Raw genomic sequence first — 27004 nt, 5'->3', positions numbered from 1 at the left:
AATTTTCCATGCACACTCTGGGCTGGGGGGCAGTCAACCACCAGTACACACAGCAGAACCTAAACCCATACCATTATTGCTAAGCAGCAAGACAGGGGCCCATTGCACTCCCACGGGGCCTTTTTAAATGCAATCCATAACCCGGATTTGCCAGGAACCCTTCTTACTCCTCCTACTTGCATGTGACACTGGGCTTAGGATCTGCATAGGAAACACACACACAAGCACACACCTACCTTTGTTGCCTGCAGATGCCTCCTTGGCTGTCCCCAAACGGTATCAAACCAACACCCACGGGAAGCTGTAAGCATAGAGGACATGCCTGCACCCCATTGGACTTACCTGTGTGGGTTAAATCCGGGTTATTTGACAACCTATGGCGGTGATGGTTCTGCTCAGGCAGAGCAGTGCTGATGCTCCTCATAAAGCTGTCGCTGCTGTGAAGGTTCTAGGTGACATCACAAATCCCTTTGGTTACATACACAACAAAGCTGGGTTGTTGTTGTTTACACTCTGCAAGGCCTGTGGAAGTGAGTGACATCATAGCACTGTAGTTCTGAGGGTTCAAGATGGATGCAACAATCTCCTGTTGCTTCTATGAAGGCCGTAATAGACGACATCACCAAACAGCTCCATAGTCACATACACAGCAAAGGAGAGATGTTGTTTACACCTAGTGATGTCAGTGGTATTGAGTGACATCACAGCACAGTGCTAAGGCTCCTGGGCCTGGACACAGCAGCGGCTGCAATATCTCAACGGAGAATACGTTTATATCTATGTGTGTGTGTGCGCATATATATATATATATATATATATATATATATATATATATATATATTTCTCCGCCGAAATCACTTTTAAACCCATTTCCACCTTTTTTTCCCTTCTCTTCCTCTTACTTTTTTTTCACGTTTTTTTACGTTTTTCTCCTTTTCGCCTCTTTTCTGGGCGTATTATTCTTCTTTTTCTTCTTTTTTTTCGTCTAATGCATACCCCATCAGTGCAGCAATGCTTATTCAATACCGCCAGCAGATGGAGACACTGGGGGATAATTTTCTAAGGATTTATACTGATTTTTCCTGTCTGAATTTGTCGCACAGAAAGTTGCAGGCCAAATATGTGTGACATTTCTGCGACTTTAGCTTCTAGAGCATTTTTACAACATTATACATAGGTGCTGAATACATAAAAAGCGACTGTTCAGCGACAGACAAGTCGCATCGGCTGAAAGTAGGCCAGAATGTCAGTCCATGTTGGAGCAGGTTTAGATACAGTCTAAAGCATAGATCTCAAAGTCTGTGCACAGAATTTAGCAAGGGCCTCGCACCTTCTGATGCATCAGGTAGGTGCACAATAGCATAGCCTAACCCTCTGTACTTTGGTCTATATTGATGCGGGACATAGACAGCCAGCTGATGACCAATCCATTAGTGCAATGGATGGCTGGAAGCATTTGTCTTTGCCTTTGCAATACCACAGAAGCAATGCATGGTCAATGTACAGCAATGACACACCTGTGTGAACAGCCAGGAGACCCCCCCCCCCCCCCCATGTTATGTTACATAGTTACATAGTTAGTACGGTCGAAAAAAGACATATGTCCATCACGTTCAACCAGGGAATTAAGGGGTAGGGGTGTGGCGCGATATTGGGGAAGGGATGAGATTTTATATTTCTTCATAAGCATTAATCTTATTTTGTCAATTAGGAACATTCAGCACCCACCCGCTATCAAGGCAGCTGCCTATCATGTCATGCCCTACCTGCACAGGTGTGCTGGCTACTCAAATGATCCAATTAAGGAGGCCATTTAGTCAGCAGCAGCAGAAGTCCTGTGCCTGGACGCTCCAACAGGGGCCAGACACAAGCAGAAGCAGCAGAAGCAGCAGCAGCACCACCTTTTGTTTTTTGGCTGCAGCAGCAGCAAGGCCCACAGGGCTGGCTAGCTGGCTAGCCAGCAAGCAGGTAGCAATGAAAGTAGGAATCTTTCTTTTTAACCCTGTAAGGGGGTGGTGCACTGTACCCGAAGATACTGCCATATCGGGTCAATGCATAGGGCGACGGAAGCAAGCTTCGAAATCGGCCCCCGTTCTCAAAAATCCATTTAATATATGGTCCCCAGATAGGGGACGTATCAGATATTAAACTGATAAGAACAGATACTACACTTGATCTTAGCCAAAAGGCCGAGAAGCGATAACCGTGAAAGGGGCGGGCCCAACAAGGTCCCCTTCATGGGCACTATCACTGCTTGCTGTCAGGGAGGCTGCCAGACAATTTTCCATGCACACTCTGGGCTGGGGGGCAGTCAACCACCAGTACACACAGCAGAACCTAAACCCATACCATTATTGCTAAGCAGCAAGACAGGGGCCCATTGCACTCCCACGGGGCCTTTTTAAATGCAATCCATAACCCGGATTTGCCAGGAACCCTTCTTACTCCTCCTACTTGCATGTGACACTGGGCTTAGGATCTGCATAGGAAACACACACACAAGCACACACCTACCTTTGTTGCCTGCAGATGCCTCCTTGGCTGTCCCCAAACGGTATCAAACCAACACCCACGGGAAGCTGTAAGCATAGAGGACATGCCTGCACCCCATTGGACTTACCTGTGTGGGTTAAATCCGGGTTATTTGACAACCTATGGCGGTGATGGTTCTGCTCAGGCAGAGCAGTGCTGATGCTCCTCATAAAGCTGTCGCTGCTGTGAAGGTTCTAGGTGACATCACAAATCCCTTTGGTTACATACACAACAAAGCTGGGTTGTTGTTGTTTACACTCTGCAAGGCCTGTGGAAGTGAGTGACATCATAGCACTGTAGTTCTGAGGGTTCAAGATGGATGCAACAATCTCCTGTTGCTTCTATGAAGGCCGTAATAGACGACATCACCAAACAGCTCCATAGTCACATACACAGCAAAGGAGAGATGTTGTTTACACCTAGTGATGTCAGTGGTATTGAGTGACATCACAGCACAGTGCTAAGGCTCCTGGGCCTGGACACAGCAGCGGCTGCAATATCTCAACGGAGAATACGTTTATATCTATGTGTGTGTGTGCGCATATATATATATATATATATATATATATATATATATATATATATATTTCTCCGCCGAAATCACTTTTAAACCCATTTCCACCTTTTTTTCCCTTCTCTTCCTCTTACTTTTTTTTCACGTTTTTTTACGTTTTTCTCCTTTTCGCCTCTTTTCTGGGCGTATTATTCTTCTTTTTCTTCTTTTTTTTCGTCTAATGCATACCCCATCAGTGCAGCAATGCTTATTCAATACCGCCAGCAGATGGAGACACTGGGGGATAATTTTCTAAGGATTTATACTGATTTTTCCTGTCTGAATTTGTCGCACAGAAAGTTGCAGGCCAAATATGTGTGACATTTCTGCGACTTTAGCTTCTAGAGCATTTTTACAACATTATACATAGGTGCTGAATACATAAAAAGCGACTGTTCAGCGACAGACAAGTCGCATCGGCTGAAAGTAGGCCAGAATGTCAGTCCATGTTGGAGCAGGTTTAGATACAGTCTAAAGCATAGATCTCAAAGTCTGTGCACAGAATTTAGCAAGGGCCTCGCACCTTCTGATGCATCAGGTAGGTGCACAATAGCATAGCCTAACCCTCTGTACTTTGGTCTATATTGATGCGGGACATAGACAGCCAGCTGATGACCAATCCATTAGTGCAATGGATGGCTGGAAGCATTTGTCTTTGCCTTTGCAATACCACAGAAGCAATGCATGGTCAATGTACAGCAATGACACACCTGTGTGAACAGCCAGGAGACCCCCCCCCCCCCCCATGTTATGTTACATAGTTACATAGTTAGTACGGTCGAAAAAAGACATATGTCCATCACGTTCAACCAGGGAATTAAGGGGTAGGGGTGTGGCGCGATATTGGGGAAGGGATGAGATTTTATATTTCTTCATAAGCATTAATCTTATTTTGTCAATTAGGAACATTCAGCACCCACCCGCTATCAAGGCAGCTGCCTATCATGTCATGCCCTACCTACAGGTGTGCTGGCTACTCAAATGATCCAATTAAGGAGGCCATTTAGTCAGCAGCAGCAGAAGTCCTGTGCCTGGACGCTCCAACAGGGGCCAGACACAAGCAGAAGCAGCAGAAGCAGCAGCAGCACCACCTTTTGTTTTTTGGCTGCAGCAGCAGCAAGGCCCACAGGGCTGGCTAGCTGGCTAGCCAGCAAGCAGGTAGCAATGAAAGTAGGAATCTTTCTTTTTAACCCTGTAAGGGGGTGGTGCACTGTACCCGAAGATACTGCCATATCGGGTCAATGCATAGGGCGACGGAAGCAAGCTTCGAAATCGGCCCCCGTTCTCAAAAATCCATTTAATATATGGTCCCCAGATAGGGGACGTATCAGATATTAAACTGATAAGAACAGATACTACACTTGATCTTAGCCAAAAGGCCGAGAAGCGATAACCGTGAAAGGGGCGGGCCCAACAAGGTCCCCTTCATGGGCACTATCACTGCTTGCTGTCAGGGAGGCTGCCAGACAATTTTCCATGCACACTCTGGGCTGGGGGGCAGTCAACCACCAGTACACACAGCAGAACCTAAACCCATACCATTATTGCTAAGCAGCAAGACAGGGGCCCATTGCACTCCCACGGGGCCTTTTTAAATGCAATCCATAACCCGGATTTGCCAGGAACCCTTCTTACTCCTCCTACTTGCATGTGACACTGGGCTTAGGATCTGCATAGGAAACACACACACAAGCACACACCTACCTTTGTTGCCTGCAGATGCCTCCTTGGCTGTCCCCAAACGGTATCAAACCAACACCCACGGGAAGCTGTAAGCATAGAGGACATGCCTGCACCCCATTGGACTTACCTGTGTGGGTTAAATCCGGGTTATTTGACAACCTATGGCGGTGATGGTTCTGCTCAGGCAGAGCAGTGCTGATGCTCCTCATAAAGCTGTCGCTGCTGTGAAGGTTCTAGGTGACATCACAAATCCCTTTGGTTACATACACAACAAAGCTGGGTTGTTGTTGTTTACACTCTGCAAGGCCTGTGGAAGTGAGTGACATCATAGCACTGTAGTTCTGAGGGTTCAAGATGGATGCAACAATCTCCTGTTGCTTCTATGAAGGCCGTAATAGACGACATCACCAAACAGCTCCATAGTCACATACACAGCAAAGGAGAGATGTTGTTTACACCTAGTGATGTCAGTGGTATTGAGTGACATCACAGCACAGTGCTAAGGCTCCTGGGCCTGGACACAGCAGCGGCTGCAATATCTCAACGGAGAATACGTTTATATCTATGTGTGTGTGTGCGCATATATATATATATATATATATATATATATATATATATATATATATTTCTCCGCCGAAATCACTTTTAAACCCATTTCCACCTTTTTTTCCCTTCTCTTCCTCTTACTTTTTTTTCACGTTTTTTTACGTTTTTCTCCTTTTCGCCTCTTTTCTGGGCGTATTATTCTTCTTTTTCTTCTTTTTTTTCGTCTAATGCATACCCCATCAGTGCAGCAATGCTTATTCAATACCGCCAGCAGATGGAGACACTGGGGGATAATTTTCTAAGGATTTATACTGATTTTTCCTGTCTGAATTTGTCGCACAGAAAGTTGCAGGCCAAATATGTGTGACATTTCTGCGACTTTAGCTTCTAGAGCATTTTTACAACATTATACATAGGTGCTGAATACATAAAAAGCGACTGTTCAGCGACAGACAAGTCGCATCGGCTGAAAGTAGGCCAGAATGTCAGTCCATGTTGGAGCAGGTTTAGATACAGTCTAAAGCATAGATCTCAAAGTCTGTGCACAGAATTTAGCAAGGGCCTCGCACCTTCTGATGCATCAGGTAGGTGCACAATAGCATAGCCTAACCCTCTGTACTTTGGTCTATATTGATGCGGGACATAGACAGCCAGCTGATGACCAATCCATTAGTGCAATGGATGGCTGGAAGCATTTGTCTTTGCCTTTGCAATACCACAGAAGCAATGCATGGTCAATGTACAGCAATGACACACCTGTGTGAACAGCCAGGAGACCCCCCCCCCCCCCCCATGTTATGTTACATAGTTACATAGTTAGTACGGTCGAAAAAAGACATATGTCCATCACGTTCAACCAGGGAATTAAGGGGTAGGGGTGTGGCGCGATATTGGGGAAGGGATGAGATTTTATATTTCTTCATAAGCATTAATCTTATTTTGTCAATTAGGAACATTCAGCACCCACCCGCTATCAAGGCAGCTGCCTATCATGTCATGCCCTACCTGCACAGGTGTGCTGGCTACTCAAATGATCCAATTAAGGAGGCCATTTAGTCAGCAGCAGCAGAAGTCCTGTGCCTGGACGCTCCAACAGGGGCCAGACACAAGCAGAAGCAGCAGCAGCACCACCTTTTGTTTTTTGGCTGCAGCAGCAGCAAGGCCCACAGGGCTGGCTAGCTGGCTAGCCAGCAAGCAGGTAGCAATGAAAGTAGGAATCTTTCTTTTTAACCCTGTAAGGGGGTGGTGCACTGTACCCGAAGATACTGCCATATCGGGTCAATGCATAGGGCGACGGAAGCAAGCTTCGAAATCGGCCCCCGTTCTCAAAAATCCATTTAATATATGGTCCCCAGATAGGGGACGTATCAGATATTAAACTGATAAGAACAGATACTACACTTGATCTTAGCCAAAAGGCCGAGAAGCGATAACCGTGAAAGGGGCGGGCCCAACAAGGTCCCCTTCATGGGCACTATCACTGCTTGCTGTCAGGGAGGCTGCCAGACAATTTTCCATGCACACTCTGGGCTGGGGGGCAGTCAACCACCAGTACACACAGCAGAACCTAAACCCATACCATTATTGCTAAGCAGCAAGACAGGGGCCCATTGCACTCCCACGGGGCCTTTTTAAATGCAATCCATAACCCGGATTTGCCAGGAACCCTTCTTACTCCTCCTACTTGCATGTGACACTGGGCTTAGGATCTGCATAGGAAACACACACACAAGCACACACCTACCTTTGTTGCCTGCAGATGCCTCCTTGGCTGTCCCCAAACGGTATCAAACCAACACCCACGGGAAGCTGTAAGCATAGAGGACATGCCTGCACCCCATTGGACTTACCTGTGTGGGTTAAATCCGGGTTATTTGACAACCTATGGCGGTGATGGTTCTGCTCAGGCAGAGCAGTGCTGATGCTCCTCATAAAGCTGTCGCTGCTGTGAAGGTTCTAGGTGACATCACAAATCCCTTTGGTTACATACACAACAAAGCTGGGTTGTTGTTGTTTACACTCTGCAAGGCCTGTGGAAGTGAGTGACATCATAGCACTGTAGTTCTGAGGGTTCAAGATGGATGCAACAATCTCCTGTTGCTTCTATGAAGGCCGTAATAGACGACATCACCAAACAGCTCCATAGTCACATACACAGCAAAGGAGAGATGTTGTTTACACCTAGTGATGTCAGTGGTATTGAGTGACATCACAGCACAGTGCTAAGGCTCCTGGGCCTGGACACAGCAGCGGCTGCAATATCTCAACGGAGAATACGTTTATATCTATGTGTGTGTGTGCGCATATATATATATATATATATATATATATATATATATATATATATATCTCCGCCGAAATCACTTTTAAACCCATTTCCACCTTTTTTTCCCTTCTCTTCCTCTTACTTTTTTTTCACGTTTTTTTACGTTTTTCTCCTTTTCGCCTCTTTTCTGGGCGTATTATTCTTCTTTTTCTTCTTTTTTTTCGTCTAATGCATACCCCATCAGTGCAGCAATGCTTATTCAATACCGCCAGCAGATGGAGACACTGGGGGATAATTTTCTAAGGATTTATACTGATTTTTCCTGTCTGAATTTGTCGCACAGAAAGTTGCAGGCCAAATATGTGTGACATTTCTGCGACTTTAGCTTCTAGAGCATTTTTACAACATTATACATAGGTGCTGAATACATAAAAAGCGACTGTTCAGCGACAGACAAGTCGCATCGGCTGAAAGTAGGCCAGAATGTCAGTCCATGTTGGAGCAGGTTTAGATACAGTCTAAAGCATAGATCTCAAAGTCTGTGCACAGAATTTAGCAAGGGCCTCGCACCTTCTGATGCATCAGGTAGGTGCACAATAGCATAGCCTAACCCTCTGTACTTTGGTCTATATTGATGCGGGACATAGACAGCCAGCTGATGACCAATCCATTAGTGCAATGGATGGCTGGAAGCATTTGTCTTTGCCTTTGCAATACCACAGAAGCAATGCATGGTCAATGTACAGCAATGACACACCTGTGTGAACAGCCAGGAGACCCCCCCCCCCCCCCCCATGTTATGTTACATAGTTACATAGTTAGTACGGTCGAAAAAAGACATATGTCCATCACGTTCAACCAGGGAATTAAGGGGTAGGGGTGTGGCGCGATATTGGGGAAGGGATGAGATTTTATATTTCTTCATAAGCATTAATCTTATTTTGTCAATTAGGAACATTCAGCACCCACCTGCTATCAAGGCAGCTGCCTATCATGTCATGCCCTACCTGCACAGGTGTGCTGGCTACTCAAATGATCCAATTAAGGAGGCCATTTAGTCAGCAGCAGCAGAAGTCCTGTGCCTGGACGCTCCAACAGGGGCCAGACACAAGCAGAAGCAGCAGAAGCAGCAGCAGCACCACCTTTTGTTTTTTGGCTGCAGCAGCAGCAAGGCCCACAGGGCTGGCTAGCTGGCTAGCCAGCAAGCAGGTAGCAATGAAAGTAGGAATCTTTCTTTTTAACCCTGTAAGGGGGTGGTGCACTGTACCCGAAGATACTGCCATATCGGGTCAATGCATAGGGCGACGGAAGCAAGCTTCGAAATCGGCCCCCGTTCTCAAAAATCCATTTAATATATGGTCCCCAGATAGGGGACGTATCAGATATTAAACTGATAAGAACAGATACTACACTTGATCTTAGCCAAAAGGCCGAGAAGCGATAACCGTGAAAGGGGCGGGCCCAACAAGGTCCCCTTCATGGGCACTATCACTGCTTGCTGTCAGGGAGGCTGCCAGACAATTTTCCATGCACACTCTGGGCTGGGGGGCAGTCAACCACCAGTACACACAGCAGAACCTAAACCCATACCATTATTGCTAAGCAGCAAGACAGGGGCCCATTGCACTCCCACGGGGCCTTTTTAAATGCAATCCATAACCCGGATTTGCCAGGAACCCTTCTTACTCCTCCTACTTGCATGTGACACTGGGCTTAGGATCTGCATAGGAAACACACACACAAGCACACACCTACCTTTGTTGCCTGCAGATGCCTCCTTGGCTGTCCCCAAACGGTATCAAACCAACACCCACGGGAAGCTGTAAGCATAGAGGACATGCCTGCACCCCATTGGACTTACCTGTGTGGGTTAAATCCGGGTTATTTGACAACCTATGGCGGTGATGGTTCTGCTCAGGCAGAGCAGTGCTGATGCTCCTCATAAAGCTGTCGCTGCTGTGAAGGTTCTAGGTGACATCACAAATCCCTTTGGTTACATACACAACAAAGCTGGGTTGTTGTTGTTTACACTCTGCAAGGCCTGTGGAAGTGAGTGACATCATAGCACTGTAGTTCTGAGGGTTCAAGATGGATGCAACAATCTCCTGTTGCTTCTATGAAGGCCGTAATAGACGACATCACCAAACAGCTCCATAGTCACATACACAGCAAAGGAGAGATGTTGTTTACACCTAGTGATGTCAGTGGTATTGAGTGACATCACAGCACAGTGCTAAGGCTCCTGGGCCTGGACACAGCAGCGGCTGCAATATCTCAACGGAGAATACGTTTATATCTATGTGTGTGTGTGCGCATATATATATATATATATATATATATATATATATATATATATATATATATATTTCTCCGCCGAAATCACTTTTAAACCCATTTCCACCTTTTTTTCCCTTCTCTTCCTCTTACTTTTTTTTCACGTTTTTTTACGTTTTTCTCCTTTTCGCCTCTTTTCTGGGCGTATTATTCTTCTTTTTCTTCTTTTTTTTCGTCTAATGCATACCCCATCAGTGCAGCAATGCTTATTCAATACCGCCAGCAGATGGAGACACTGGGGGATAATTTTCTAAGGATTTATACTGATTTTTCCTGTCTGAATTTGTCGCACAGAAAGTTGCAGGCCAAATATGTGTGACATTTCTGCGACTTTAGCTTCTAGAGCATTTTTACAACATTATACATAGGTGCTGAATACATAAAAAGCGACTGTTCAGCGACAGACAAGTCGCATCGGCTGAAAGTAGGCCAGAATGTCAGTCCATGTTGGAGCAGGTTTAGATACAGTCTAAAGCATAGATCTCAAAGTCTGTGCACAGAATTTAGCAAGGGCCTCGCACCTTCTGATGCATCAGGTAGGTGCACAATAGCATAGCCTAACCCTCTGTACTTTGGTCTATATTGATGCGGGACATAGACAGCCAGCTGATGACCAATCCATTAGTGCAATGGATGGCTGGAAGCATTTGTCTTTGCCTTTGCAATACCACAGAAGCAATGCATGGTCAATGTACAGCAATGACACACCTGTGTGAACAGCCAGGAGACCCCCCCCCCCCCCCCCCATGTTATGTTACATAGTTACATAGTTAGTACGGTCGAAAAAAGACATATGTCCATCACGTTCAACCAGGGAATTAAGGGGTAGGGGTGTGGCGCGATATTGGGGAAGGGATGAGATTTTATATTTCTTCATAAGCATTAATCTTATTTTGTCAATTAGGAACATTCAGCACCCACCCGCTATCAAGGCAGCTGCCTATCATGTCATGCCCTACCTGCACAGGTGTGCTGGCTACTCAAATGATCCAATTAAGGAGGCCATTTAGTCAGCAGCAGCAGAAGTCCTGTGCCTGGACGCTCCAACAGGGGCCAGACACAAGCAGAAGCAGCAGAAGCAGCAGCAGCACCACCTTTTGTTTTTTGGCTGCAGCAGCAGCAAGGCCCACAGGGCTGGCTAGCTGGCTAGCCAGCAAGCAGGTAGCAATGAAAGTAGGAATCTTTCTTTTTAACCCTGTAAGGGGGTGGTGCACTGTACCCGAAGATACTGCCATATCGGGTCAATGCATAGGGCGACGGAAGCAAGCTTCGAAATCGGCCCCCGTTCTCAAAAATCCATTTAATATATGGTCCCCAGATAGGGGACGTATCAGATATTAAACTGATAAGAACAGATACTACACTTGATCTTAGCCAAAAGGCCGAGAAGCGATAACCGTGAAAGGGGCGGGCCCAACAAGGTCCCCTTCATGGGCACTATCACTGCTTGCTGTCAGGGAGGCTGCCAGACAATTTTCCATGCACACTCTGGGCTGGGGGGCAGTCAACCACCAGTACACACAGCAGAACCTAAACCCATACCATTATTGCTAAGCAGCAAGACAGGGGCCCATTGCACTCCCACGGGGCCTTTTTAAATGCAATCCATAACCCGGATTTGCCAGGAACCCTTCTTACTCCTCCTACTTGCATGTGACACTGGGCTTAGGATCTGCATAGGAAACACACACACAAGCACACACCTACCTTTGTTGCCTGCAGATGCCTCCTTGGCTGTCCCCAAACGGTATCAAACCAACACCCACGGGAAGCTGTAAGCATAGAGGACATGCCTGCACCCCATTGGACTTACCTGTGTGGGTTAAATCCGGGTTATTTGACAACCTATGGCGGTGATGGTTCTGCTCAGGCAGAGCAGTGCTGATGCTCCTCATAAAGCTGTCGCTGCTGTGAAGGTTCTAGGTGACATCACAAATCCCTTTGGTTACATACACAACAAAGCTGGGTTGTTGTTGTTTACACTCTGCAAGGCCTGTGGAAGTGAGTGACATCATAGCACTGTAGTTCTGAGGGTTCAAGATGGATGCAACAATCTCCTGTTGCTTCTATGAAGGCCGTAATAGACGACATCACCAAACAGCTCCATAGTCACATACACAGCAAAGGAGAGATGTTGTTTACACCTAGTGATGTCAGTGGTATTGAGTGACATCACAGCACAGTGCTAAGGCTCCTGGGCCTGGACACAGCAGCGGCTGCAATATCTCAACGGAGAATACGTTTATATCTATGTGTGTGTGTGCGCATATATATATATATATATATATATATATATATATATATATATATATATTCTCCGCCGAAATCACTTTTAAACCCATTTCCACCTTTTTTTCCCTTCTCTTCCTCTTACTTTTTTTTCACGTTTTTTTACGTTTTTCTCCTTTTCGCCTCTTTTCTGGGCGTATTATTCTTCTTTTTCTTCTTTTTTTTCGTCTAATGCATACCCCATCAGTGCAGCAATGCTTATTCAATACCGCCAGCAGATGGAGACACTGGGGGATAATTTTCTAAGGATTTATACTGATTTTTCCTGTCTGAATTTGTCGCACAGAAAGTTGCAGGCCAAATATGTGTGACATTTCTGCGACTTTAGCTTCTAGAGCATTTTTACAACATTATACATAGGTGCTGAATACATAAAAAGCGACTGTTCAGCGACAGACAAGTCGCATCGGCTGAAAGTAGGCCAGAATGTCAGTCCATGTTGGAGCAGGTTTAGATACAGTCTAAAGCATAGATCTCAAAGTCTGTGCACAGAATTTAGCAAGGGCCTCGCACCTTCTGATGCATCAGGTAGGTGCACAATAGCATAGCCTAACCCTCTGTACTTTGGTCTATATTGATGCGGGACATAGACAGCCAGCTGATGACCAATCCATTAGTGCAATGGATGGCTGGAAGCATTTGTCTTTGCCTTTGCAATACCACAGAAGCAATGCATGGTCAATGTACAGCAATGACACACCTGTGTGAACAGCCAGGAGACCCCCCCCCCCCCCCCCCCCATGTTATGTTACATAGTTACATAGTTAGTACGGTCGAAAAAAGACATATGTCCATCACGTTCAACCAGGGAATTAAGGGGTAGGGGTGTGGCGCGATATTGGGGAAGGGATGAGATTTTATATTTCTTCATAAGCATTAATCTTATTTTGTCAATTAGGAACATTCAGCACCCACCCGCTATCAAGGCAGCTGCCTATCATGTCATGCCCTACCTGCACAGGTGTGCTGGCTACTCAAATGATCCAATTAAGGAGGCCATTTAGTCAGCAGCAGCAGAAGTCCTGTGCCTGGACGCTCCAACAGGGGCCAGACACAAGCAGAAGCAGCAGAAGCACCACCTTTTGTTTTTTGGCTGCAGCAGCAGCAAGGCCCACAGGGCTGGCTAGCTGGCTAGCCAGCAAGCAGGTAGCAATGAAAGTAGGAATCTTTCTTTTTAACCCTGTAAGGGGGTGGTGCACTGTACCCGAAGATACTGCCATATCGGGTCAATGCATAGGGCGACGGAAGCAAGCTTCGAAATCGGCCCCCGTTCTCAAAAATCCATTTAATATATGGTCCCCAGATAGGGGACGTATCAGATATTAAACTGATAAGAACAGATACTACACTTGATCTTAGCCAAAAGGCCGAGAAGCGATAACCGTGAAAGGGGCGGGCCCAACAAGGTCCCCTTCATGGGCACTATCACTGCTTGCTGTCAGGGAGGCTGCCAGACAATTTTCCATGCACACTCTGGGCTGGGGGGCAGTCAACCACCAGTACACACAGCAGAACCTAAACCCATACCATTATTGCTAAGCAGCAAGACAGGGGCCCATTGCACTCCCACGGGGCCTTTTTAAATGCAATCCATAACCCGGATTTGCCAGGAACCCTTCTTACTCCTCCTACTTGCATGTGACACTGGGCTTAGGATCTGCATAGGAAACACACACACAAGCACACACCTACCTTTGTTGCCTGCAGATGCCTCCTTGGCTGTCCCCAAACGGTATCAAACCAACACCCACGGGAAGCTGTAAGCATAGAGGACATGCCTGCACCCCATTGGACTTACCTGTGTGGGTTAAATCCGGGTTATTTGACAACCTATGGCGGTGATGGTTCTGCTCAGGCAGAGCAGTGCTGATGCTCCTCATAAAGCTGTCGCTGCTGTGAAGGTTCTAGGTGACATCACAAATCCCTTTGGTTACATACACAACAAAGCTGGGTTGTTGTTGTTTACACTCTGCAAGGCCTGTGGAAGTGAGTGACATCATAGCACTGTAGTTCTGAGGGTTCAAGATGGATGCAACAATCTCCTGTTGCTTCTATGAAGGCCGTAATAGACGACATCACCAAACAGCTCCATAGTCACATACACAGCAAAGGAGAGATGTTGTTTACACCTAGTGATGTCAGTGGTATTGAGTGACATCACAGCACAGTGCTAAGGCTCCTGGGCCTGGACACAGCAGCGGCTGCAATATCTCAACGGAGAATACGTTTATATCTATGTGTGTGTGTGCGCATATATATATATATATATATATATATATATATATATATATATATATATATTTCTCCGCCGAAATCACTTTTAAACCCATTTCCACCTTTTTTTCCCTTCTCTTCCTCTTACTTTTTTTTCACGTTTTTTTACGTTTTTCTCCTTTTCGCCTCTTTTCTGGGCGTATTATTCTTCTTTTTCTTCTTTTTTTTCGTCTAATGCATACCCCATCAGTGCAGCAATGCTTATTCAATACCGCCAGCAGATGGAGACACTGGGGGAATTTTCTAAGGATTTATACTGATTTTTCCTGTCTGAATTTGTCGCACAGAAAGTTGCAGGCCAAATATGTGTGACATTTCTGCGACTTTAGCTTCTAGAGCATTTTTACAACATTATACATAGGTGCTGAATACATAAAAAGCGACTGTTCAGCGACAGACAAGTCGCATCGGCTGAAAGTAGGCCAGAATGTCAGTCCATGTTGGAGCAGGTTTAGATACAGTCTAAAGCATAGATCTCAAAGTCTGTGCACAGAATTTAGCAAGGGCCTCGCACCTTCTGATGCATCAGGTAGGTGCACAATAGCATAGCCTAACCCTCTGTACTTTGGTCTATATTGATGCGGGACATAGACAGCCAGCTGATGACCAATCCATTAGTGCAATGGATGGCTGGAAGCATTTGTCTTTGCCTTTGCAATACCACAGAAGCAATGCATGGTCAATGTACAGCAATGACACACCTGTGTGAACAGCCAGGAGACCCCCCCCCCCCCCCCCCCATGTTATGTTACATAGTTACATAGTTAGTACGGTCGAAAAAAGACATATGTCCATCACGTTCAACCAGGGAATTAAGGGGTAGGGGTGTGGCGCGATATTGGGGAAGGGATGAGATTTTATATTTCTTCATAAGCATTAATCTTATTTTGTCAATTAGGAACATTCAGCACCCACCCGCTATCAAGGCAGCTGCCTATCATGTCATGCCCTACCTGCACAGGTGTGCTGGCTACTCAAATGATCCAATTAAGGAGGCCATTTAGTCAGCAGCAGCAGAAGTCCTGTGCCTGGACGCTCCAACAGGGGCCAGACACAAGCAGAAGCAGCAGAAGCAGCAGCAGCACCACCTTTTGTTTTTTGGCTGCAGCAGCAGCAAGGCCCACAGGGCTGGCTAGCTGGCTAGCCAGCAAGCAGGTAGCAATGAAAGTAGGAATCTTTCTTTTTAACCCTGTAAGGGGGTGGTGCACTGTACCCGAAGATACTGCCATATCGGGTCAATGCATAGGGCGACGGAAGCAAGCTTCGAAATCGGCCCCCGTTCTCAAAAATCCATTTAATATATGGTCCCCAGATAGGGGACGTATCAGATATTAAACTGATAAGAACAGATACTACACTTGATCTTAGCCAAAAGGCCGAGAAGCGATAACCGTGAAAGGGGCGGGCCCAACAAGGTCCCCTTCATGGGCACTATCACTGCTTGCTGTCAGGGAGGCTGCCAGACAATTTTCCATGCACACTCTGGGCTGGGGGGCAGTCAACCACCAGTACACACAGCAGAACCTAAACCCATACCATTATTGCTAAGCAGCAAGACAGGGGCCCATTGCACTCCCACGGGGCCTTTTTAAATGCAATCCATAACCCGGATTTGCCAGGAACCCTTCTTACTCCTCCTACTTGCATGTGACACTGGGCTTAGGATCTGCATAGGAAACACACACACAAGCACACACCTACCTTTGTTGCCTGCAGATGCCTCCTTGGCTGTCCCCAAACGGTATCAAACCAACACCCACGGGAAGCTGTAAGCATAGAGGACATGCCTGCACCCCATTGGACTTACCTGTGTGGGTTAAATCCGGGTTATTTGACAACCTATGGCGGTGATGGTTCTGCTCAGGCAGAGCAGTGCTGATGCTCCTCATAAAGCTGTCGCTGCTGTGAAGGTTCTAGGTGACATCACAAATCCCTTTGGTTACATACACAACAAAGCTGGGTTGTTGTTGTTTACACTCTGCAAGGCCTGTGGAAGTGAGTGACATCATAGCACTGTAGTTCTGAGGGTTCAAGATGGATGCAACAATCTCCTGTTGCTTCTATGAAGGCCGTAATAGACGACATCACCAAACAGCTCCATAGTCACATACACAGCAAAGGAGAGATGTTGTTTACACCTAGTGATGTCAGTGGTATTGAGTGACATCACAGCACAGTGCTAAGGCTCCTGGGCCTGGACACAGCAGCGGCTGCAATATCTCAACGGAGAATACGTTTATATCTATGTGTGTGTGTGCGCATATATATATATATATATATATATATATATATATATATATATTTCTCTCCGCCGAAATCACTTTTAAACCCATTTCCACCTTTTTTTCCCTTCTCTTCCTCTTACTTTTTTTTCACGTTTTTTTACGTTTTTCTCCTTTTCGCCTCTTTTCTGGGCGTATTATTCTTCTTTTTCTTCTTTTTTTTCGTCTAATGCATACCCCATCAGTGCAGCAATGCTTATTCAATACCGCCAGCAGATGGAGACACTGGGGGATAATTTTCTAAGGATTTATACTGATTTTTCCTGTCTGAATTTGTCGCACAGAAAGTTGCAGGCCAAATATGTGTGACATTTCTGCGACTTTAGCTTCTAGAGCATTTTTACAACATTATACATAGGTGCTGAATACATAAAAAGCGACTGTTCAGCGACAGACAAGTCGCATCGGCTGAAAGTAGGCCAGAATGTCAGTCCATGTTGGAGCAGGTTTAGATACAGTCTAAAGCATAGATCTCAAAGTCTGTGCACAGAATTTAGCAAGGGCCTCGCACCTTCTGATGCATCAGGTAGGTGCACAATAGCATAGCCTAACCCTCTGTACTTTGGTCTATATTGATGCGGGACATAGACAGCCAGCTGATGACCAATCCATTAGTGCAATGGATGGCTGGAAGCATTTGTCTTTGCCTTTGCAATACCACAGAAGCAATGCATGGTCAATGTACAGCAATGACACACCTGTGTGAACAGCCAGGAGACCCCCCCCCCCCCCCCCCCCCATGTTATGTTACATAGTTACATAGTTAGTACGGTCGAAAAAAGACATATGTCCATCACGTTCAACCAGGGAATTAAGGGGTAGGGGTGTGGCGCGATATTGGGGAAGGGATGAGATTTTATATTTCTTCATAAGCATTAATCTTATTTTGTCAATTAGGAACATTCAGCACCCACCCGCTATCAAGGCAGCTGCCTATCATGTCATGCCCTACCTGCACAGGTGTGCTGGCTACTCAAATGATCCAATTAAGGAGGCCATTTAGTCAGCAGCAGCAGAAGTCCTGTGCCTGGACGCTCCAACAGGGGCCAGACACAAGCAGAAGCAGCAGAAGCAGCAGCAGCACCACCTTTTGTTTTTTGGCTGCAGCAGCAGCAAGGCCCACAGGGCTGGCTAGCTGGCTAGCCAGCAAGCAGGTAGCAATGAAAGTAGGAATCTTTCTTTTTAACCCTGTAAGGGGGTGGTGCACTGTACCCGAAGATACTGCCATATCGGGTCAATGCATAGGGCGACGGAAGCAAGCTTCGAAATCGGCCCCCGTTCTCAAAAATCCATTTAATATATGGTCCCCAGATAGGGGACGTATCAGATATTAAACTGATAAGAACAGATTTTTTTTTTTTTTTTTTTTTTTTTTTCCTCAGTTACAGACTATTGTTTGGACGATCATCAGGTCACCTACCAAGACTCGTCACTTAAAACAATATCTGAAAAAACATCATACGGAAAAAACTAACTAAGGGAACCGAGTGCCAAGAAAAAGTGACCAAACAACAAAACAAAAAAACATGTCAAAAACAATCACAGAAATTGGTCAAAAACTTACAGCTTTCTCCTTTACGTACTTCTTATAAATTTTTCCATCGTGTATGCATCCAGATTTTCTCCGCTTCTTCTTCACCAATTCTCTTTTTGTCCAGTAGAAAGATAGTAAAAATCCTTCCTAAAAACAATCTTTTCAATTCCCTCGGAGAAATAACAACATTTTTAAAAACAAGCAAATTGCGTGAGTCCCATAAAACCTCTTTAAAAACAGAAAAAAGAATCCAATTAGTACGTGTATCTTCCTTTTTACTAAGATCTTGACCAATAAAAACTTTCTCAAAAGAAAAACTGTTATATCCAGTGAGTTGGATTAAAAACTTCTTTAAAAACATAAAAAATTCTTTTGCATAAAAACAGTCCCAATAAAGGTGCACTAAGTCTTCTCTACCTCCACAACCCTCTCTTGGGCATCTGTCACTTATTCTCAAACCTCTTCCATTTAAAAAAGATCGGGTTGGGAGGCAGCCATGAAAGGACATCCAACTAACGTCTTTTTGTCTGTTTGATAGTCCAATAACTTTAAAAAACTTCCAAATCTTCACAGACTGAGCATTAGTGCAGAATGGTACTTCATATAATCTCTCATTTTTCCTTATTTCTTGTTCTATTTTCTTTTTATCAGGTTCACCTAAAGAGCTCAAACCAAATTGATCATTGAAAGACCTGAGGAGCACATAGAAGGTAGGTATCACATGTGCTATGGGTCTCCTCAAATCCCTCTCACACCAGCCCCATTTGGAAAACAACCATCCTGCAAGGTATTTACTCATGTCTGCCGCCCTATTATTGCACTGTATCAATTTAAAAATTAAAACAAAATAGTGCACCTTTAAAAACAGATCAATGTGTGGAAAGTTATATCCGCCCAAATTCATACTCTTCATCACTTCTTCTCTTCTCATTTTCTCCATCTTAGACCCCCAGAAGAACACAAAAAGCTTCCTTGTGACTCTCCTAGTCCATAACTTCCCTGGAGGAAGCACCATAGCCGTATACAAGAGAAGCGGTAGGATTACAGACTTAATGATAAGAACTTTCCCTTTAAGTGACAAGTTCCTTAACCTCCAGAAGGATAGCTTCTTCTCAATTTTACTGTCCAAAGTCTCATAACTTTTCTTTCCTTTGAGGTCTTTATCAAATATCACTCCTAGCACTTCAATGTCTTCTTTTTCCTTAACACCATCCACTACTATATTCTCTTGGTTCCCAAAACTGCATAATTGGCACTTCCCCCAGTTCACATTCATCCCAGCCACACAACAAAAAATCCTCACATGCAAATTTACTCTGTTGAGATCTGCTTGGGATGTACAAGTAAAAACCACATCGTCCATATAACTTAAAACCTTTAACTTACTACCATCACTACCTGGAATAAAAACACCACTCACACATTTATCTTTCTGCACATTCTTCAACAGGCCCTCTATAACGCATATAAACAGAATTGGGGAGAGTGGGCATCCCTGTCTGACTCCAGACAAGACATTAAAAGCAGGCCCCACATGCCCATTTACTAAAATCTGACTTGTCACCCCATGATAAAAACTCATAATAACAGATAATAACTTTTCTGGAATACCTAAGTGTTTTAAAGCAATGAACATAAAATCATGTGCAACCTTATCATAAGCCTTTTCGAAATCTATGGACTCAACAAACAGTGCATTCTTGTTAAAGTTACTGTAATAAATAGAGTCTCTTAAAAGCAATAAATTATCTGTTATTTTTCTTTTCGGTACTGCACAAACTTGGTATTCTCCCACAAGGTGGTCCACTACATCACTCAGTCTATTAGCCACAATCTTAGCAATTATCTTGTAGTCACAATTTAATAAAGTTATAGGTCTCCAATTTTTAAGATCTCTGCCATCACCTTTTTTATGAATTAATGTTATGACCCCTTTCTTCATAGATTCAGCTAAAACACCTGAGTTAAAAACATATTGCACCACCCGTGTAAACTCTTTACTTAAAATATTCCAGAACGCGGAATAAAACTCAGCGGGGAGACCATCACAGCCTGGTGTCTTCCCTTTGGCCATCTTATCCAGGGCCTGCTTGATCTCCCCTTCACTAACATCATCAATCAAAAAATCTACTTTTTCAACAGGAACATTATTCTCCAAAATATTACAATAATCATTCATCTCCGTCTCACTGGCTCTGCTCTTATTACTAAAGAGTGTCTCATAAAATCTGCCAATCTCCTTCACCATCTCCTCTCCAAAAACTTCCCCCGTAGGGGTAAAAACAGATTTAAAAACACCTTTAGCATTAAAACATTTTTTAAAGAAATACCGTGTACACTGCTCATTTTCTTCTAGGTGCTGCACTTTAGACTTATATACAATATTCCTTCCCTTTTCCAACAACCTTTTTTTCATCTCCCCCTTCACCTTAACAATCTCATCCTCCACCTCCACACCAACACGTTTAAACTTATAGAGAGTCTCTAACCGGGATACAAGCCTTTCATCACTCCTCCTCTTCTCTTGTGCTCTCTTTATGCAAAACATCTTAAAGAAATTAGAAAACTCTCCTTTAGCCCATTCCCACCACACTAAGACATTACTAAAATCAGGTTGTTTAGAAACACAGGATAAAAACACATGATTAAAACCAGCCATTACTTCCTCATCTTCCAATAGACTTACATTTAATTTCCAGAGCCCCCTCCCAAAATGAAGGGACTCTGTGACACTTATCTCAGCCGACACCATCTTGTGGTCTGAGAAAGTTGACATCATTTGATTGCACCGGACCACCTTAATCCCATCAGAGACCAGGATGTAATCGATCCGGGATTTACAGCGGCCACTATCTGATATGTACGTATATCTTTCATCAGTGCTAACCATCAGTCCAACATCAGTAAAATGCAAGTCTTGAATAATTTGATTTAAAACATTGGAAGTAATATCAGTTCTAACCTCAGCAGAGCTCTCACGATCATTGACGGATCTAATGCAGTTAAAATCGCCAACAATAATAGTATCTTCACGACCAGGGATAAAAAACTTAAGGGACTCTAAAAAAGACAAACGTGCTTGTTTTTCTGCTGGAGCATACACATTAAAAATTCTCATCCTCTGGCCCAAAACCTCAAAAATTAAAACCATACAACGACCAGGTACTAAAGTTTGGCAATTTAAAACTTTAATGTCCCTGTTTCGCAATAAAATCCCAACACCTTCATTTTTGTTTTCTGCACATGTGGACCAGAAGGACTGCCCACACTTCCACTCATTTGCATAAGGTGCTGACTTTATTGCACACTCCTGTAAACATATCACATCACTTCTAACATTCTCAAGAATATCAAAAATTGCAGCTCTCCTAATTTCAGACTCAATACTTCTTACATTAATAGTTGTTACAACCAAAGTCATAATAACTAGGAAAAGAAAACCAAATGCTTTAAAATCCATCTTAACTTAGAAATTAACATTTTGGCCTTCAACTTTCCTATGTAAACTTGCAAAACAATCAGGCGACCCTATGTTAGAGTCCCTGTCTATTTCATTATCACTACCAAGAACAAGGGCTTCCTGATCCTCAGACCAGCTCCCTGTCTTACACCTTTTATTCACAACCTGCACATCCTCATCTTCCTCCTCCTCTTCTTCCTTACTGCGAGAAACTCTCTGACCAGGTGTTAGAGATCTCTGAGATGACCCAACAACTTCCATTCCCTCCTCCTCCCCCACAATTGGGTTTGGACATTCAATATCATCCATAGCCTCTTCACTAGAAAGAACATCACCATACACTGTCTCAATTTTCTCCACCACTTTCACTTTTTTTGCTTTTTTCTTTTTCACCAAGGTAAATTCACCTCCCACACCTGTCTCCTCACCAGTCACAGCAGTGGAAACACCCTCCTCCCCTGACCTCTCCTGAGTGCTAATGTGCTCCACTATCACAGAACTTTCCTCAGCCACCTGTGCCACATTAACACTCACACTCACACTCTCACCAACTCCAGGAACAAACCTCCCTCCCCCTTTTTCTCTTTGTTCTCCTCTATTCCCAGCTGCATCAGCATAACTTCTCTTCTTTTTATACCACATATCACAGCCTCTTGCCAAATGTTCCTCACTTCCACAGATATCACATGTCTTCTTCTCTGTACAAATACTTGCTTCATGACCAGTTTTCCCACAATTTCTGCAACATTCTCCTTTCTCAGGGCAATAATCCTGCACATGGCCATAGGCATGGCACTTTCTACAATATTGCAACTGGCCTTCATAAAAGCAGAAACCTCTCTCTCCTCCGATAGAAAACACCTGTGGTATGCTCTTCCTTCCATCTTGCATTCCTTCATCTTTTTTAAATTTTACAATAAACTTTCTCTTACAATTAAAGTACCCAAACTTGTTCTTAAGTCTTCCTATAAATTTCACTTCCTCGCAATACCGGAACAAAAAGTTTGTAACCATTTCATCAGAAACCTTAGGATTATACATGTGGACAATTACTACCTTTGTTACATAGTTACATAGTTACATAGTTAGTATGGTTGAAAAAAGACATACGTCCATCAAGTCCAACCAGGGGATTGAAGGGAAGGATGTAAGGGGATAAGGGAAAGGGATGTAGTTTTATAATTCTGCATAAGCTTTAATGTTATTTTGTTCCAGGAATGTATCTAACCCTGTTTTAAAGCTGTTAATTGTTCCTGCTGTGACCAGTTCCTGAGGTAGACCGTTCCATAAATTCACAGTCCTCACGGTAAAGAAGGCGTGCCGCCCCTTTAGACTAAACCTTTTCTTCTCCAGACGGAGGGAGTGCCCCCTCGTCCTTTGGGGGGGTTTAACCTGGAACAGTTTTTCTCCATATTTTTTGTATGGGCCATTAATATACTTATATACGTTTATCATATCCCCCCTTAAACGTCTCTTCTCAAGACTAAACAATTGTAACTCCTTTAATCGCTCCTCATAGCTAAGATGTTCCATGCCCCATATTAGTTTGGTCGCGCGTCTCTGCACCCTTTCCAACTCTGCAGTGTCCCTTTTATGAACAGGCGACCAAAACTGAACAGCATATTCCAGGTGAGGCCGTACCAATGCTTTATAAAGGGGGAGTATTATGTCCCTGTCCCTTGAGTCCATGCCTCTTTTGATACATGACAATATCCTGCTGGCTTTGGAAGCAGCAGCCTGACATTGCATGCTATTCTGTAGTCTGTGATCTACAAGTACACCCAGATCCTTCTCTACCAGTGACTCTGCCAGTTTAATCCCCCCTAAGACATACGACGCATGCAGGTTATTAGTACCCAGATGCATAACTTTACATTTATCCACATTGAACCTCATTTGCCAAGTGGATGCCCAGACACTTAGTCTATCCAAGTCATCTTGTAACTTATACACATCCTCTATAGACTGTACCGTGCTACAAAGCTTGGTGTCATCTGCAAAGATAGAAACAGAGCTGTTAATACCATCCTCTATATCATTGATAAATAAATTAAACAGCAGCGGGCCCAGTACTGAACCTTGGGGTACACCACTAATAACCGGGGACCAATCAGAGTACGAATCATTTACCACCACTCTCTGGGTACGATCCATGAGCCAGTGTTCAATCCAGTTACAAACTAAAGTTTCCAAGCCCAAGGACCTTAACTTACCTGTCAGACGTCTGTGAGGGACAGTATCAAACGCTTTGGCAAAATCCAGAAACACTATATCCACAGCCATTCCTCTGTCAAGGCTTCTACTCACCTCTTCATAAAAGCAAATTAGATTGGTTTGACAACTTCTATCCTTAGTAAACCCATGCTGGCTATCACTTATAATACTATTATCCCCTATGTATTCCTGTATGTAATCCCTTATAAGTCCTTCAAACAATTTACCCACAATGCACGTTAGACTTACCGGTCTATAATTGCCTGGCGAAGACCTAGAGCCCTTCTTGAAGATTGGTACCACATTAGCCTTGCGCCAGTCCCTTGGCACAATACCAGACACCAGAGAATCTCTAAATATCATGAACAAGGGTACAGATATTACTGGACTTACCTCTCTAAGAACTCTTGGGTGTAGTCCATCCGGCCCTGGAGATTTGCTTACATTTACTTTACTTAACTTACCTTGTACCATCTCTACATTAAGCCAGTTCAGTACATTATATGATGTGTTACCAGCACTGACCTGGCCAATGTCAGCTCCTTCTTCCATAGTATATACAGAACTAAAGAACCCATTCAGTAGCTCCGCCTTCTCTTGATCGCCTGTGACAACCTCCCCATTATCATTATTAAGGGGTCCTACATGCTCTGTCCTTGGTTTTTTTGTATTTATATATCTAAAAAAATATTTAGGATTAGTTTTGCTTTCTTTGGCCACCTGTCTCTCATTTTGAATTTTTGCTGTTTTTATTACATTTTTACAGATTTTATTAAGCTCCTTGTACTGTTTAAATGTTATAGCTGACCCATCAGATTTGTATTTTTTGAAGGCTATTTTTTTGTTGTTTATTGCTCTTTTAACCTCATTTGTCAGCCATGTAGGATTTAGTTTTAATCGTTTATATTTGTTCCCCTTTGGTATATATTTAGCTGTATAGTTATTTAGAGTTGATTTAAAGATGTCCCATTTACCTTCTGTATCAGTATTTGAGAACACCTCCCCCCAGTCTATGTCCTGTAGTGCAGCCCTCAACCCAGGGAAGTTTGCCTTTTTAAAGTTATATGTTTTTGCTTTCCCCGTCTGTCTTTGTTTTCTACATTTTAAGTCAAAAGTAACTATATTGTGGTCGCTATTACCAAGGTTTTCCCGCACAGTTACATTACCAACCAGCTCTGCGTTGTTGGAAATGATCAGATCCAACAAGGCATCACTTCTTGTTGGGTCCTCCACAAACTGGCCCATAAAATTATCCTGCAATAAATTTAGGAATTTTCTCCCCTTTGTAGTTTTAGCCAACCCCGGACCCCAATCTATATCTGGATAGTTAAAATCTCCCATTATTACCACTGTACCTGCCCGGGCGGCCCTCTCTATTTGTTTATACAGCCGACCTTCTATCTCTTCAGTGATATTAGGGGGTCTGTAGATTACACCAAATATTATTTTTTCAGTATTTCCCTCCTTTTGTAATTCTACCCACAGTGATTCCACCTCCTCAGAATCATCACACACTATGGCATCGTTCACATTGACTTTCATACCACTTCTTACATACAGACAGACTCCACCACCTTTTCTGTTCATTCTATCCTTGCGAAACAATGTAAACCCCTGCAGATTGACAGCCCAGTCATGCGAGGAGTCCAGCCATGTCTCAGTGACCCCAACTATATCAATATGTTCCTCCAGTATCAAGGCCTCAAGCTCCCCCATTTTATTTGCTAGGCTTCTGGCATTTGTGAACATACACTTTACATTTCCATTAAGTTTTACACATGTAGTCTCACTAATGGGATTTTCAGAGTTATTGGGGTTAATGTCATTTTTTGAGTTATAAGGGCTAATTGTACTATTTAAGTTATTGGGGCTAATGGGATTTTTTGAGTTATTGGGTCTAACGTTATTATTTAAGTTATTGGGGCTAATGGGATTTTTTGCGTTATTGCGTCTAACGTTGTTATTTAAGTTATTGGGGCTAACGGTATTTTTTGAGTTAATGGGGCTTATTGTAGTTATTGAGTTATTGGGGCTAATGGAATTTTTTGAATTATTGGGATTACAATTTTTCGGGCTACATTTATTTTTACAGCTGGTTTGTAACGCATGAATCTCCTTATCCACTGCTCTTAACCTCCCCCCACAGGACTCCTCTCCACCCGCCATTATGTCCTGACCCCTCTCTAACCTATCCATCCCACTGTCTGCTTTCTTTGCTTTATTATCCTCCCCCCACTCACCTAGTTTAAATACTCAGCCACCCCTTCCAGGATTCTCTCCCCCAGCACAGCAGACCCCCTTCCATTCAGGTGCAAATTATCCGTAGAATAGAGTTTGTACCCCAATGAAAAGTCAGCCCAGTGCTCTAAAAACCCAAACCCTTCCCCCTCACACCACGACTTAAGCCATGCATTTAACTCCCTAAGCTCCCGCTGTCTTTCCTGCGATGCGCATGGCACAGGAAGTATTCCAGAGAACACAACCTTAGAGGTCCTTCCCTTCAGCTTGGCACCTAGTTCCTTGTAATTATTCTTCAAGGACCTCCACCTACCATGTATTCTGTCGTTGGTTCCCACATGGACCACGACAGCTGGGTCATCCCCAGCCCCCCCTAGTAATTTGTCCACCCTTTCCACCACATGCCGAACCCTGGCACCAGGGAGACAGCAAACCATTCGGTTGAGGTGGTCTTGGCGACAAATTATTCTATCCGTCTTCCTGATTATAGAATCCCCTACCACAACTAACTGTCTTGGCCTACCTGCGTTACCATCCCCCACACTACTAGTTGAGCTGTTCCCCCGGCTGTTAGGGAGAACAGTATCCACTAGGGTTGCCATCTCTGACACTGAGGCCCTCGCATCATCGCCCAACTTGGCAATTTTACTTGGGAGATCAGAAGCAGAAGTGACCTTCCTTTTCCTTGCCCCCTTTCCAGTCCCTCTAACTACATTAACCCAGCTCCCTACTTGGGCCTCCTGGCTAGTTTCTCCAACCTCCATTTCTGCCCCACTAACTGCTTGCTCTGTAAGATTGT

The 27004-nt window shown here is 44.1% G+C and overlaps 8 non-coding genes across 8 annotated transcripts; all 8 read right to left on the bottom strand.

Annotated features, from left to right (window-relative positions):
* Positions 1 to 2010: 2010 nt before the first annotated feature.
* LOC130331818 (U2 spliceosomal RNA) lies at positions 2011 to 2201 on the bottom strand. The gene has a single exon (XR_008874625.1). It is a non-coding gene; the product is annotated as a U2 spliceosomal RNA (small nuclear RNA).
* Positions 2202 to 4285: 2084 nt separating this feature from the next.
* Positions 4286 to 4476, bottom strand: LOC130331817 (U2 spliceosomal RNA). Its single transcript, XR_008874624.1, has one exon. It is a non-coding gene; the product is annotated as a U2 spliceosomal RNA (small nuclear RNA).
* Positions 4477 to 6554: 2078 nt separating this feature from the next.
* Positions 6555 to 6745, bottom strand: LOC130331815 (U2 spliceosomal RNA). The gene has a single exon (XR_008874623.1). It is a non-coding gene; the product is annotated as a U2 spliceosomal RNA (small nuclear RNA).
* A 2086-nt stretch (positions 6746 to 8831) lies between these two features.
* On the bottom strand, positions 8832 to 9022 carry LOC130331813 (U2 spliceosomal RNA). Its single transcript, XR_008874621.1, has one exon. It is a non-coding gene; the product is annotated as a U2 spliceosomal RNA (small nuclear RNA).
* Positions 9023 to 11117: 2095 nt separating this feature from the next.
* Positions 11118 to 11308, bottom strand: LOC130331812 (U2 spliceosomal RNA). Its single transcript, XR_008874620.1, has one exon. It is a non-coding gene; the product is annotated as a U2 spliceosomal RNA (small nuclear RNA).
* A 2083-nt stretch (positions 11309 to 13391) lies between these two features.
* On the bottom strand, positions 13392 to 13582 carry LOC130331811 (U2 spliceosomal RNA). Its single transcript, XR_008874619.1, has one exon. It is a non-coding gene; the product is annotated as a U2 spliceosomal RNA (small nuclear RNA).
* Positions 13583 to 15674: 2092 nt separating this feature from the next.
* LOC130331810 (U2 spliceosomal RNA) lies at positions 15675 to 15865 on the bottom strand. Its single transcript, XR_008874618.1, has one exon. It is a non-coding gene; the product is annotated as a U2 spliceosomal RNA (small nuclear RNA).
* A 2090-nt stretch (positions 15866 to 17955) lies between these two features.
* LOC130331850 (U2 spliceosomal RNA) lies at positions 17956 to 18152 on the bottom strand. Its single transcript, XR_008874651.1, has one exon. It is a non-coding gene; the product is annotated as a U2 spliceosomal RNA (small nuclear RNA).
* Positions 18153 to 27004: the final 8852 nt, after the last annotated feature.

Source organism: Hyla sarda, unplaced genomic scaffold (assembly GCF_029499605.1).
Source record: "Hyla sarda isolate aHylSar1 unplaced genomic scaffold, aHylSar1.hap1 scaffold_358, whole genome shotgun sequence".
Lineage (NCBI taxonomy): Eukaryota > Metazoa > Chordata > Amphibia > Anura > Hylidae > Hyla > Hyla sarda.
This window is presented reverse-complemented; position numbering and strand designations above follow the sequence as displayed.